This window comes from Sciurus vulgaris, assembly GCF_902686455.1.
Source record: "Sciurus vulgaris genome assembly, chromosome: 5".
In the NCBI taxonomy this organism is placed as follows: Eukaryota; Metazoa; Chordata; class Mammalia; order Rodentia; family Sciuridae; genus Sciurus; species Sciurus vulgaris.
In genome coordinates this window covers 69,336,647-69,350,927 of record NC_136465.1, presented here as the reverse complement: position 1 = coordinate 69,350,927, position 14,281 = coordinate 69,336,647, and the positions used below count along the sequence as shown (strand labels likewise).

Genomic DNA, 14,281 nt, shown 5'->3' with positions numbered 1-14,281 from the left:
GCTAGGATTATAGAAGTATGCCACCAAGTCCAGGCTTGACTTCTCTGTCATACCCTTTCTCCAATCAAGCCACAAATCCTATCATCAAAACCTTCAATTAATACAAACCCAACCACTCTCTCCTCACATCATTTGCTAGCACTCTGCTCTACATGGCCACCAGTTCTCACTCAGGTACTGCAATAGCCTCCTAACTGATCTCCTTATCTTTAACCCTTTAAAGTCTGTCTATTTTCAACACAGGATCAGAGATATCCATTCACTACTTGGTGTCAAATAATCTATTGACTTCCCTTAATATTCAAGAGAAAAATCTCAATTCTGTAGAATGGTCTACAAAGTCCTGTCTGACTTAGCCACTTGCTACTTCTCTGACTCATTCTCTTACTCCTCTGCTCCAGTCAAATTGCTGGGATTTAACTCACATTTCACCTTTTTAGCAAGGCCTTTCCTGATAGTTTGTTTTACAATTGCAGTCCACATACCTCACCACCCAATACTCCCTGAGCCCCTTCCCTGCTTCTTCTCCTTCATGGTACATATCATTACTTGACATAGTTTACCTACTTATTTACATATTGTTTCTTTCATTCTAATGTAAACCCTATAATGCTATGGATTTTTGTGTGTGTGCATATGTCTGTTTCATTCATTGCTATCTTTGTAGTTATAATGATAGTGCATGTGGCATTTGGTAATTAATTGTGGAGTAAACAAAATTAACCCTTTGAAATCCTCATGAATTTTGTGGCCTAGAATATGGTCAATTTACATAAGTGTTTATTCATGAAAGAAAATATGGTCTACACCTCTTGTATATGGAACTCTATATATGTCCATTGCACCACTGCCTCTGGAAACAAACTTTTAATTATTTTGTTCAAATCTTTTATTTCTTTATTGATATTTTATTTGCTCAATCTATCAGTTACTATACAAAAGGAATTAAAAATCTCTTAACTATGACAGCAGATTTGTCAGTTTTTCCTTTGTGTATATTGAGCTATGCTATACACATTTAAAATTGTTATATTTTTCCACTGAATGGGCTTTTCTGTCAATATTTATCTCCAGTAATCTCTACTAATGATTCCTTAAAGACCATTTGCATAACATTACTAGAACTACATTAGGTCTCTTTTGAGTATTCATTCTCATCTGGCATAAATTTTTTTCTCTCTTCTCTGGTTGTTAACTTTCTGTATTTTAGGTGCCTTGTAAAAACTTAAGAGGAAAATCTGTTACAATAATTTAATATTTTGCAAAAGAAAAATCAAGCACACTTACATTGACAATAATTATTGGCTTTGGAGTTTGACTTTTACTTCCTCTTTTAATGTTAACTATTTTCCATCTCTTTTTTCCATCCCTCTTCCTCTACATGCTGCACCTTTCCCTAATTCTTGCCATTCTGGGGGGTATGTTTTTCCTTAGCAAACATTTTCCCTCTACTTGTATGAAAGTTATATACGCTATTTCTTTTCTTTTAGTGATTATCCCAGAAAGTCTACCACATTTATTTTACTTAATAAAATCTAGAATTAGTATTTTTATCTTCCTCTTCAAAAATATAAGAACCTTCTATACTTTACCTTTTTTTTTTTATCTCACACTTTCCTTCTTTCTGTTTTTATCAGAAAGGATGCTGCCCTTCAAGGGTCCAGGTTTCTATAGGATCACTGATCCAAACTCCCCCTTTGCTTTAGCCTTCAGTTTGGTCTCCTGTCTTCTGAGTACACAATCTTTGTACACCAAGCACCTCATAGACAGGTGCCAGCAGTGCCCTAAGACAAACCTGGAGTTTACTCACACTTATGGAATCAAGCTTCTTTAACATTTCAACCTCTGAGCATGTTTCTTAGTTTCCTAAGAGATCAACCATGCTTTAAATAAATATTTTAAATGTATTATTTAGGAAGTTTTTCTCTGTAGATCATTCTATGTTGTTGCCTGACTGTCCTTAGTTAACACTGTATTCATATTCTTTGAATTGATTTCATACAAGTATTCCATTTACCAGGAATGTTCCACTAGAGCAAAGTGTAAGTGAAAATGCCTTCTAGAAATGGAGTTGGTTAACAACATTTTTAGTCACATTTTTTTTTTGGCCTATCATACACTTCACACAAGCTGAGAGCCATTTCCAAAAGACTACTCTTAGTTTCTCCCAACAACGTATTATTAAAATTTTCAAACATGTAGCAAAGACAACAAAATAGATACATACTTCTGGATTTTATCATTATATTTTACAATATTGTTTCATCACATCTCTCCACCTATCTATTCTTCTATACATCCATCAGTTCATTTGTATTGTTTTTACATTGCAAAAGAAAATGTAAACATCAGTACATTTTCCCATAAAGATTTCATAAATATAACGTTTTTAGTTCCAGGTAACAAAGCTTCCTTTCCCAAAATTTTGCCTACTATTTTCTAAGCATTTTAAAAGCATGATTCTCTATGCCACAATCATGTAACACCATTGTGTCAGAAAACTATAATCTTATAGTTAAGGAAAAAATAAATTTAAATCAGTTAATTACTAACTTTATAATATTTTGCTTTCATGTGAGTAATATAAGCTTCATATGTGGCACACTCATTTGAGATGTTTGCTCTTTCATCAAAACTTACACATTTTCATTATAGTTCCTATTTATTTATGATGAAAAACTCTAGCTGTTTAGTACTTTGGGGATACTATTCAATTTAATTAAAGAGGAAAGGTGAACAATTACCTTCTACACTTATTTCAAACAAAGAAGGCCTTCTGTATTGTGTTTTTCAGCTTAATAATTTTTTAAAATCAGACTACTGTATCATCTCTTTACATTTGATTATAATAAACACTTTACCATATCAAGGCTTTGCTTTTGCTGCTTTCTATCTTTAATGTTAAGAACAAAGATTTACATATCTAGGGAACATTTTTTTTTCTGAAACTGATAAACTTCACAAAATATTTAAAATGAGGAAGAGGTATATCTTACAGAATTATTTAGCTATATCATAAGGCAATCAAAGAAGACAGAATTTTTCCTATCATAAATTTGACATATAACATGACACTCTCCATAAATCTGAAAGCTCGTTGGTTATAGCAATATGATCATGCCATGTTGTCACTGTCACTGAACTTCAATGAGTAGATTGAATGAGAAAGGAACAAATTTGGTGCTTGCACCAATGTAGAATTTGTCCTGAAATTCTACCAAGTGAAGGCATATGGCATGAAGAAACGAAGAAAGCCCTTCCATGATCAAAAGGATAAAAATCATCAAAACTGCAGAGAGCAATTACCAGGAACAGCAGCAGGCTGCAGTAGGTCATGTCCACTTGCAGGCCCACTCATCTGTATGGCCCATGGGACATCAGAGAGCTGTGCATGAGCCAAACTGAGAGCTCAGAGTCACAGGTTGGATGCAGTATTTAATGGAGTGAATCACTTGTGTCATCAGTATATCTCCAAAATTAAACTCTTCACAGGTCATTTCTCAGCATCCATCTTCCATTTGGTTATTTCCCTCTTCTATATCCTGGTTTCCCAGAAGAGAAACTTCTTCTTTGCTATCTTTCCTTACAAGTGTGTAACCACTCTGGTTTACTCCAAAGCAGCTGTGCCCATTGTGCAACCATAACAAAAACAGGGGTTTTCCCAAGAAAATAACAAGAACAGACAACACTGTGACAACCAGCAGCACTTTCTGCATGAACTCCTGCCCTGGGTAGAGGCCACTTTGCTGGGAATATAAACATGTTGATGAATTCAATCAGGGTGCTGAGAGCCTCCCTGGAAGTTTCTGCCAAAAACATGAACCACTTATAGACAATAATGAGGATAAGGTATCTGAAAATGCAGAGCATGAAAAGGAACTCAGGGATGGAAGCCAGGAAAATACTGAATTTCTTTCTGAGGTGCTGTGTTGCCACCCGCAGCAACAATCCTGCGGGAATGTATCGGAGGTGGACATGAACTACTTTTATTATCTTTATCTGGGCTACTTCCTTGCTTGTTTGCTTGTTCGCTAGTTTATAGAGGAAGAGAGGTTTTGCTTAATTTTAGAGGTACTACTCTTTCAGAGAGGCTACGCTTATCAAAGGTCTACTGCTTCTTAAAGGTGGGTCACTTCTTGGAGGTGCGGGGTGCGGTGTGCAGTGTGCATCCAACAACCTGCAACCTAGAGGTGTGTTCTTAATCCCGCGTTCTGCGATCTATCAGAGGTGCTGCTTATCCTCCGTCCTGCAATCTGCGATCTACGATCCAGCGTTGTCTACTTAGTTCTGCGTTCTGCGATCTAGAGGTGTGCCCTCAATTCTCCATCCTGCGATCTGTGGTCTGCGATCTCCTCCCAGGCGAAGAGAATGTCTTATATACCCTAAGGCAGCCAATCAGTTTAGGATTAAGTAGCACGGTTGGAGCATGTGCCATGATACCAATCAAGAAAGAATAAAGAGGAGATTCAAGATGGCGGACTAGAGGGTGGCTGCGTTTCGTGTTGCTCCAGGACTCAGGACTCAAGAAGAGGAGATATAGAGAGCCTTGGGACCAACTCAAAGCAGCCGGGCGAGAGTCCCCCACTGGGCAGGCGTCCCGGACGGGGCAGGAGTCCTGGACGGGGCGGTAGCCCCAAAAGCAGGGATCTTTGCAAAGTAGAACGGCCGGCGAGGCGCCCCTCCCCCCGCCGGAGCAGTGATCGCAGATAGCTGGGAGCATTGAAGAGGGGGCTGCCCAGAGAGAAGGAGAAATACGGGCTCGGCACGTCGCTTGGAATTGGATCAGCTGCGCCAGGGTTCTGGGCGGCTATCCGGAGGAGCAGCGTGGACTCAGGACTCAAGAAAAGGAGATATTGAGAGACTTGGGACCAACTCAAAGCAGCCGGGGGGCTGCCCAGAGGAGAAGGAGAAATACAGGCTCGGCACGTCGCTTGGAATTGGAGGAGCTGCGCCAGGGCTCTGGGCGGCTATCCGGTGGAACAGCGTGGTGAGTGGTTTGGTCCCAGAGCATCCGCTCCTGAACATAGGGAGGTTGTCTGGAGAAGGAGGAGGAGCGCGGCGGGGTGCTTGGGCTCAAAGTGACTGCACCAGGGCTACGGGAGGCAGTCGGGACAAGAAGGTGCATAGTGAGTTCTTGGGACTCGTGACGCACCAGATCTCTGGGTGACTGCCTGGTGGAGAAAGTGGTGCGTGGTGGGTCACTTGGTCTTAGAGCGACCGCACGGAACAACAGCTGGCTGCCAGAGGAAAAGGCGTGTGGCGGGTCACTGGGACTCGGAGCGATTGTAAGGGGCTCCAGGTGGCTGCTCAGAGGAAGGGCCGCATAGCCAGGCGAAAAGTGCAGAGCAGGGTCCTAGACGGCTTCTTGGTGGAAGGGCCCCACAGACAAACTGAGGGGCAGGACGAAGGCTCCAGGACTGCAGGCAGCTTCTCTGAGGAGAGGCAGCCGAAGGAGATTCGTATGCGAAGGGTGAGGCTTCCGGGCCCAGGAGGTAGGTCCGGGTCCCTGGGAACATTGCAGAAGAAGGCTGCCCAGCCCAGGCGGTAGTTGTGAATTGAACGGAACCTCTGGGAGGAAAACCGACCAGCGAGACCTCCCCACCGGGTGACTCCTCCCTGTTGGGTGAGGTTCTCCCAAAAGGACCGTAAAATCAGGCCCAAACTGGTCTTGCATCAGCCCACAACCTACTTCCCTTCTGGATGACCATTCATCAGCAAGTGAAGGTACCTCTGCCCACTAGCAGGGAATATACCCCACCAGAAGGCCACCACCCCTAGGGAGTCAGCTCCCTTGTGGAGCACTGCATTATCAACTTCCTCCAAGATTTCAGGCTACTGAAGACTAAGAGGGGATATAATAGAAATCTTCAGGGATATTATAAGACAATAGAGGAAATCTGCAATATCACAGCGGTCAACTGATACCTGAACAATATGAGAAAACAAGGAAAGAAAATGCTGCAAACAAATCTAGATGTTACATCAATGAAACCCAACGACAGCATGGCAGAAGAAATGACAGAAAGGGAGTTCAGAATGTACATAATTAAAATGCTCAGGGAAGCAAATGACGAGATGCAAGAGCAAATGCAGGCACTGAATGATCGCACCAATCGACAGTTAAAAGAGCAAATATAGGAAGCAAAAGATCACTTCAATAAAGAGTTAGAGATATTGAAAAAAAACCAAACAGAAATCCTTCAAATGAAGGAAACAATAAACCAAATTAAGAACTCCATAGAAAGCATAACCAATAGAATAGAACACCTGGAAGACAGAACATCAGACATTGAAGATAAAATATTTAACCTTGAAAACAAAGTTGAACAAACAGAGAAGATGGTAAGAAATCATGAACAGAATCTCCAAGAACTATGGGATATCATGAAGAGGCCAAATTTGAGAATTATTGGAATTGAGGAAGGCTTAGAGAAACAGACCAAAGGAATGAACAATCTATTCAATGAAATACTATCAGAAAATTTCCCAAATCTGAAGAATGAAATGGAAGATCAAGTACAAGAGGCTTATAGGACTCCAAATATACAAAATTACAACAGACCCACACCAAGGCATATTATAATGAAAATGCCCAACATACAAAATAAAGACAGAATTTTAAAGGCCGCAAGAGAGAGGAATCAAATTACATTCAGGGGGAAACCAATACGGATATCAGCAGATTTTTCAATCCAGACCCTAAAAGCTAGAAGGGCCTGGAACAACATTTTTCAAGCCCTGAAAGAAAATGGATGCCAACCAAGAATCTTATACCCAGCAAAACTTACCTTCAAATTTGATGATGAAATAAAATCCTTCCATGATAAACAAAAGCTAAAAGAATTTACAAAAAGAAAGCCAGCATTACAGAACATTCTCAGCAAAATATTCCATGAGGAAGAGATGAAAAACAAAGAAACAAATCAGCAATGGGAGGAACCATCCTAAAGGAATTGTCAAATAAAGGAAGAACCAAGTCGTCTCAAAATAAATAAATAAATAAATAAATAAATAAATAAATAAATAAAATGAACCAAATGACCGGGAATACTAATCATATCTCAATAATAACCCTGAATATTAATGGCCTGAACTCATCAATCAAAAGACATAGACTGGCAGATTGGATCAAAAAGAAAGATCCAACAATATGTTGCCTGCAAGAGACTCACCTCGTAGAAAGAGATACACATAGACTAAAGGTGAAAGGATGGGGGAAAACATATCATGCACATGGACTCAGCAAAAAAGCTGGGGTATCCATCCTCATTTCAGATAAGGTGGACTTCAACTCAAAACTAGTCAAAAGGGATAAAGAAGGACATTACATACTGCTTAAGGGAACCATAAAACAGCAAGACATAACAATCATAAACATCTATGCCCCAAACAGTGGCTCATCCATGTATGTCAAACAAATCCTTCTCAATTTCAGAAACCAAATAGACCATAACACAATAATACTAGGTGATTTTAACACGCTTCTCTCACCACTGGACAGATCTTCCAAACAAAAATTGAACAAAGAAACCATAGATCTCAATAATACAATCAATAATTTAGACTTAACGGACATTTATAGAATATACCATCCAACCAAGAGCGAATACACTTTCTTCTCAGCACCACATGGATCCTTCTCTAAAATAGACCATATATTATGCCACAAAGCTAATGTAAGCAAATACAAGAAGATAGAGACACTACCTTGTATTCTATCAGATCATAATGGTTTGAAGTTAGAAATAAATGAAAGAGTAAAAAACAGAAGCTACTCCAACACCTGGAGATTAAACAATATGCTATTATATGATGAATGGATAACAGAAGATATTAGGAAGGAAATTAAAAAATTCCTAGAGGTAAATGAGAACAAAGAAACATCATATCAAAATCTTTGGGACACTATGAAAGCAGTACTTAGAGGAAAATTTATTTCATGGAGCGCATTCAATAAAAGAAGTAAAAATCAACAAATAAACAACCTAACACTTCAGCTCAAAGCCCTAGAAAAAGAAGAAAAGAGCAACACCAAAAGTAGTAGAAGACAGGAAATAGTTAAACTCAGAGCTGAAATCAACGAAATTAAAACAAAAGAAACTATACAAAAAATTGACAAAATAAATAGATGGTTCTTCGAAAAAATAAACAAAATTGATAAACCCTTAGCCACTCTAACAAAGAGAAGACGAGAGAAAACCCAAATCACCAAAATTCGGAATGAACAAGGAAATATCACAACAGACACGATTGAAATACAAAACATAATTAGAAGCTATTTTGAAAATCTATATTCTAACCAAATAGAAAATTTTGAAGATATCAACAGGTTTCTAGAGACATATGAATTGCCTAAATTGAACGAGGAGGACATACAAAATTTAAATAGATCAATTTCAAGTAATGAAGCAGAAGAGGTCATCAAAAGCCTACCAACAAAGAAAAGTCCGGGACCAGATGGGTTCTCGGCCGAGTTCTACAAAATCTTTAAAGAAGAGCTCATTCCAATACTTCTCAAAGTATTCCATGAAATAGAAGAGGAGGGTACCCTCCCAAACTCATTCTATGAAACCAATATTACCCTGATACCCAAGCCAGACAGAGATAAATCGAGGAAAGAAAATTTCAGACCGATATCATTAATGAACATTGACGCAAAAATTCTCAATAAAATTTTAGCAAATCGCATACAAAAATATATTAAAAAGATAGTGCACCACGATCAAGTGGGTTTTATCCCAGGGATGCAAGGTTGGTTCAACATCCGGAAATCAATAAATGTAATTCACCATATCAATAGACTTAAAGTCAAGAACCACATGATTATTTCAATAGATGCAGAAAAAGCATTTGATAAAATACAACACCCCTTCATGCTCAAAACACTAGAAAAAATAGGGATAGTGGGAACATTCCTTAACATTGTAAAGGCCATCTATGCTAAGCCCATGGCTAATATCATTCTAAACGGTGAAAAACTGAAAGCATTCCCCCTAAAAACTGGAACAAGACAGGGATGCCCTCTTTCACCACTCCTATTCAATATCGTTCTTGAGACTCTAGCCAGAGCAATTAGACAGACCAAGGAAATTAAAGGAATACGAATAGGAAAAGAAGAACTCAAACTATCCCTATTTGCGGATGATATGATTATATACTTAGAGGAACCAGGAAATTCCACCAGAAAACTGTTAGAACTCATAAGTGAATTCAGTGAAGTGGCAGGTTACAAGATCAATGCTCATAAATCCAATGCATTTTTATACATAAGTGAGGAATCCTCAGAAAGAGAAATTATGAAAACTACCCCATTCACCATAGCATCGAAAAAAATAAAATACTTGGGAATCAATCTCACAAAAGAGGTAAAAGACCTCTACAATGAGAACTACAGAACACTAAAGAAAGAAATCGAAGAAAACCTTAGAAGATGGAAAGATCTCCCATGTTCTTGGATAGGCCGAATTAATATTGTCAAAATGGCCATACTACCAAAAGTGCTATACAGATTCAATGCAATCCCAATTAAAATCCCAATGACGTACCTTACAGAAATAGAGCAAGCAATTATGAAATTCATCTGGAAGAATAAGAAACCCAGAATAGCTAAAGCAATCCTTCGCAGGAAAAATGAAGCAGGGGGTATCGCAATACCCGAACTTCAACTTTATTACAAAGCAATAGTAACAAAGACAGCATGGTACTGGTACCAAAATAGACAGGTAGATCAATGGTACAGAATAGAGGACACGGACACAAACCCAAATAAATACAACTTTCTAATACTAGACAAAGGCGCCAAAAATATGCAATGGAGAAAAGATAGCCTCTTCAACAAATGGTGCTGGGAGAATTGGAAATCCATATGCAACAGAATGAAACTAAACCCATATCTCTCACTCTGCACAAAACTCAACTCAAAATGGATTAAGGACCTTGGAATCAGACCAGAGACTCTGCAGATTATAGAAGAAAAAGTAGGTCCCGATCTTCAACATGTCGGCCTAGGACCAGACTTCCTCAACAGGACTCCCATAGCACAAGAAATAAAAGCAAGAATCAATAACTGGGATAGATTCAAACTAAAAAGCTTTCTCTCAGCAAAGGAAACTATCAGTAATGTGAAGAAAGAGCCTACAGAGTGGGAGAATATCTTTGCCAATCATACTTCAGATAGAGCACTAATCTCCAGAATCTATAAAGAACTCAAAAAACTCTACACCAAGAATACAAATAATCCAATCGACAAATGGGCTAAGGAAATGAACAGACACTTCACAGAAGATGTACAAGCAATCAATAAACATATGAAAAAATGTTCAAAATCTCTAGTAATAAGAGAAATGCAAATCAAAACCACCCTAAGATTCCATCTCACCCCAATTAGAATGGCGATTATCAAAAATACAAGCAACAGGTGTTGGCGAGGATGTGGGGAGAAAGGTACACTCATACATTGCTGGTGGGGCTGCAAATTAGTGCAGCCACTCTGGAAAGCAGTGTGGAGATTCCTTAGAAAACTTGGAATGGACCCTCCATTTGACCCAGCTATCCCACTCCTTGGCCTATACCCAAAGGATCTAAAATCAGCATACTACAGAGATACAGCCACATCAATGTTCATAGCTGCTCAATTCACAATAGCCAGACTATGGAACCAACCTAGATGCCCTTCAATTGACGAGTGGATAAAGAAACTGTGGTATATATACACAATGGAATATTACTCAGCCATAAAGAATGACAAAATTATGGCATTTGCAGGCAAATGGATGAAATTGGAAAATATCATGCTAAGTGAGATAAGCCAATCTCAAAAAGACAAGGGACGAATGATATCGCTAATAAGTGGAGGATGACACATAATGGGGGGGAGGGAAGGGTTAGTGTTAGGGTTAGAGTTAGGGTTAGGGAGGGGGGCAAGTATGGAGGAAGAAAGTACTGTATAGAGGGTAAAGAGGGGTGGGAGGGGTGGGGGGAAGGGGAAAAAATAACAGAATGAATCAAACAACATTACTGTATGTGGATTTATGATTACACAAATGGTATGCCTTTGCGCCATGTACAAACAGAGAGGCAACATGTATCCCATTTGTTTACAATAAAATAAAAAAAAAAAAAAGAAAGAATGAAGAATATCTGTTGACCACTAGCACAAAGGAGACATTAACTAATTAGGTAAAAGTAGATCACGCGTGTTAACACTAATTATGCGCCACCTCTTGGCCCAATGCCAGCCGCCATCTTAGGGCTACTTTAACATGTCTCTGCAGTGCTGGGTCAATCCCAAAGGGCTAAGGGCCTCAGAACGCTCCAGGAATGGCTGGGTCCAACTGCAAAATACTGTTGTGCCTCACAACACTGTCATTCCAGAGCATTATCTTCTCATGCTCTTGAGGAGTGCTACTGGAGATGTATATGGCAGGTCACGCAGATCCACCTCAGGACAGCAGACCTCGGCGATGAAGCACTTGTTGGTGACATCAAAGCTGCACATGTTCAGCATATGGTAAATGCCTTTCATCTTCACCTGGATGACGTGGCTGTACACCAACTCAGCAGCTTTACACAGCACTTGCCATCAATAATCCTCAGTTTTGTGCAGCACAGTGTAGAGATCCTGAATCTGAGTATTCAGCCCCTGCTGAATCTCTTTTCGCTCCTCAGCAGTGTTTGGATAGGAGTAGATGTGGCAGTGTTAACAGTCACATATCTTCTTGACCGTGTGGTCAATCTGCTCTCCCCAAAAGGATATGAAGAACATGTAACATTTTATGACTTCTTCTGTTTCAGAATCCCCAAGGGACTCGTGCAGCTCTGCATGGTGTACCCTTTGTAGACCCTCCATAGCTTTTCTTCAAATGCATCCACTTTTCCTTGGAGAATTAGGCCAGACACAATACCCTGCTTTACCCCCAGCCTCTGCATACTGCTATATTCCAGGGAAGAGTCATTCTCCAAGGACAGGAATTCTTCACAGGTGGGCTCAAACTCGACATTTTATTTAAGGAAGGTCCTTGTCACCCACAGCATGTGAGTGTACTCGATCAGTTCAAGCAATTTCATTCTCAGTTTCTCCCTGTTCTTGGTGACTTCTTGCAGGTCAACCTTGAGCTTCTGCAACTGCTCCTACATTTCTAGAACCTGTTTTGGAGTGGGTGCAGGAGGACTGGCCTCTCCCTCAGGCAGGGGAATATTAGCTCTAGCAATTTCCTGCACCAGATAACAGTCTCAGAACTAGACCAGGTGCTTCTCACCCAGCGTGCTGAGGCACTCACAGGTCACAGGTCGTACCCGACTGCAGAAGAGCTGCACTAGGACATGGGCTCCCTCAGGTACAGAGACCCCATGGCCTGCAGCCTGTGGCTGGAGAGACCCGGCAGAGGCTGCAGCTCTGGCCCCATGAGCATGCATGGTCAGCCTGGGAGGCCCAGGCCTCTGGCTCCTCCTGTAGCCTGGCCATGGCCAGTCAGCATGGGCTGAGCTACAGGGGCCACCTGTGTCCTGCCACTGCGGCCACCATGGCCACTGCTCCAAACACCACCCTAGGGAACTTTTCTTTATGAAAATCAATCACTTTAAAAAGATTTTAGGGAAAGACATGAGAAGTAAGTTTTAAAGTTCAGATTTGTTTGAATTTGGAGGAAAGCTTTCAGGTAAATTTTTATACTTGCTAAAACAAAAGAGGTCAAAAACCATAAAAACATGCTTGTGGAATTCCTTTACTATCACAACAAAACCAAAACTATCTTCAGAACACATACTTTAATAATCTACACAATATACTTGACCATTATCACAAATTCATACTATGGCTTTACCCTTTCCATTCTGAATGAAATTAATATCAATCTTCTTCCTTATCAGAAGAGTCCGGTTTGGACTCAGGCAATATGAATCCCATGTGAGTGGTCCTAGGTACCTCCCCAATCTCCTGAGGCTCCTTTTCTTCACCTTTAATTCCATATTCTCTATGATAATCTTTACTGATTAGACTTATTTCATCATTTAATAACCTTTTAAAAAGGGTATTAAGGGACTGGGGTTGTACTCAGTGTAGACCAGTTGCCTGCCTAACATGTGTGAGGCACTGAATTTGAACCTCAGCCCCACATATAAATAAGTAAAATAAAGGTTCATTGACAACTAAAAAAAATATTTTTTCAAAAGGTATTAAAATGACTAATCAGAGTAACTGGAGTAATACAATTCTAGCCCTTCCCAAGTACAAAAAAGCCTTTGGTCTGTTTCTCTACCTGTAAGCAGGAGAACTTCTTGGCAGCAGATTAAACAAAAGAATGAGTCCAACTTAAGCTATCTCATTTAATTTCTTCTAAACTTTGCTTTTCTTTTCTCATAATGCTATGTCTAGCCTACTATCAAAAGAAGAAATTATAAATATTTATTATAAATGAAATAGTAGAGAAGCATTAAAAAAATGAAACATGAAAAAGCAAGTACACCACAAGGGAAAACATCTGATTTCAGATGTAACTACACAGAAAGCTAAAGCCTAATAATACTGATAGCATTGAGTCACTTTATCAAAAGTAGTTCCAAAAAACAATTAGAAAACTGCATTTGAGGAAAAAACAGGAAACAAAAAAATTTCACATTTATAGAAAATGAGCATCCTTGGGCCAGCTGCATGGTTGCATAATAGAACATTTAGGCAAAAACCAAACAACTGCATAAAGTCAGAGGCCAAAGATACAGTAAGGCCATCAAAAACATCTCCAAAATATATGCTCCAAAAACATCTATTTCATTCATGCTCATCTTTTTAGACTCTTCAGGCAACAGCTTAACTAATTAAAATTACCCAGAAATGGGAAAAACAAAATAGCAATACAAGCCAAGTCCTAAGTTCAAATAAATGTGACATCATCTCCAACAGTTTGGGCATATGCTCATTTATGGAAGCCAGCCTCATGCAGGTTGAAGAATCTCTCGAATATGCTAGTTATACAGATAAAAAGGCAAGATTCAATTACAGATATAACGCTTGCAATATATTTATACTTCAGCATATAAAAATACTGTTTCTAAAATCTTAACTGCTTTGTAAAGTTCAAAGTGTCACGTTATACATAGAAAATTAATTGTAGAATATGAATATGTACACAACAAAACACCTCCTCAAGTCCTGACCAATCTGAACTTTCTCCCCCTTAGGGCAGTCAATCATATTTATCAACCATTTCCAGTTATTTTACAAGGTAGCATCTAAAATCTACATAGGAAATGACAGAAAAAAATGATCTTAAGAGTAAGGAGCAGG

At 39.4% G+C, this 14,281-nt stretch overlaps 1 protein-coding gene, 1 long non-coding RNA gene and 1 pseudogene across 3 annotated transcripts in view; 1 reads left to right on the top strand and 2 right to left on the bottom strand.

Annotated features, from left to right (window-relative positions):
* Nucleotides 1–14,281, top strand: part of LOC306661376 (voltage-dependent L-type calcium channel subunit alpha-1C-like) — a 448,729-nt gene that overhangs the window by 194,022 nt on the left and 240,426 nt on the right. The window lies entirely within an intron of this gene.
* The window catches only part of LOC306661381, a 448,014-nt gene that overhangs the window by 246,859 nt on the left and 186,874 nt on the right, over nt 1–14,281 (bottom strand). The gene's annotated exons all lie outside the window — the stretch shown is intronic.
* On the bottom strand, nt 3,135–12,414 carry LOC306662200 (V-type proton ATPase 116 kDa subunit a 2-like; annotated as a pseudogene). Its single transcript has 3 exons — nt 12,279–12,414; nt 11,408–12,230; nt 3,135–4,041 (listed from the first exon to the last, which is right to left on the bottom strand). The product of its transcript is annotated as a V-type proton ATPase 116 kDa subunit a 2-like (transcript).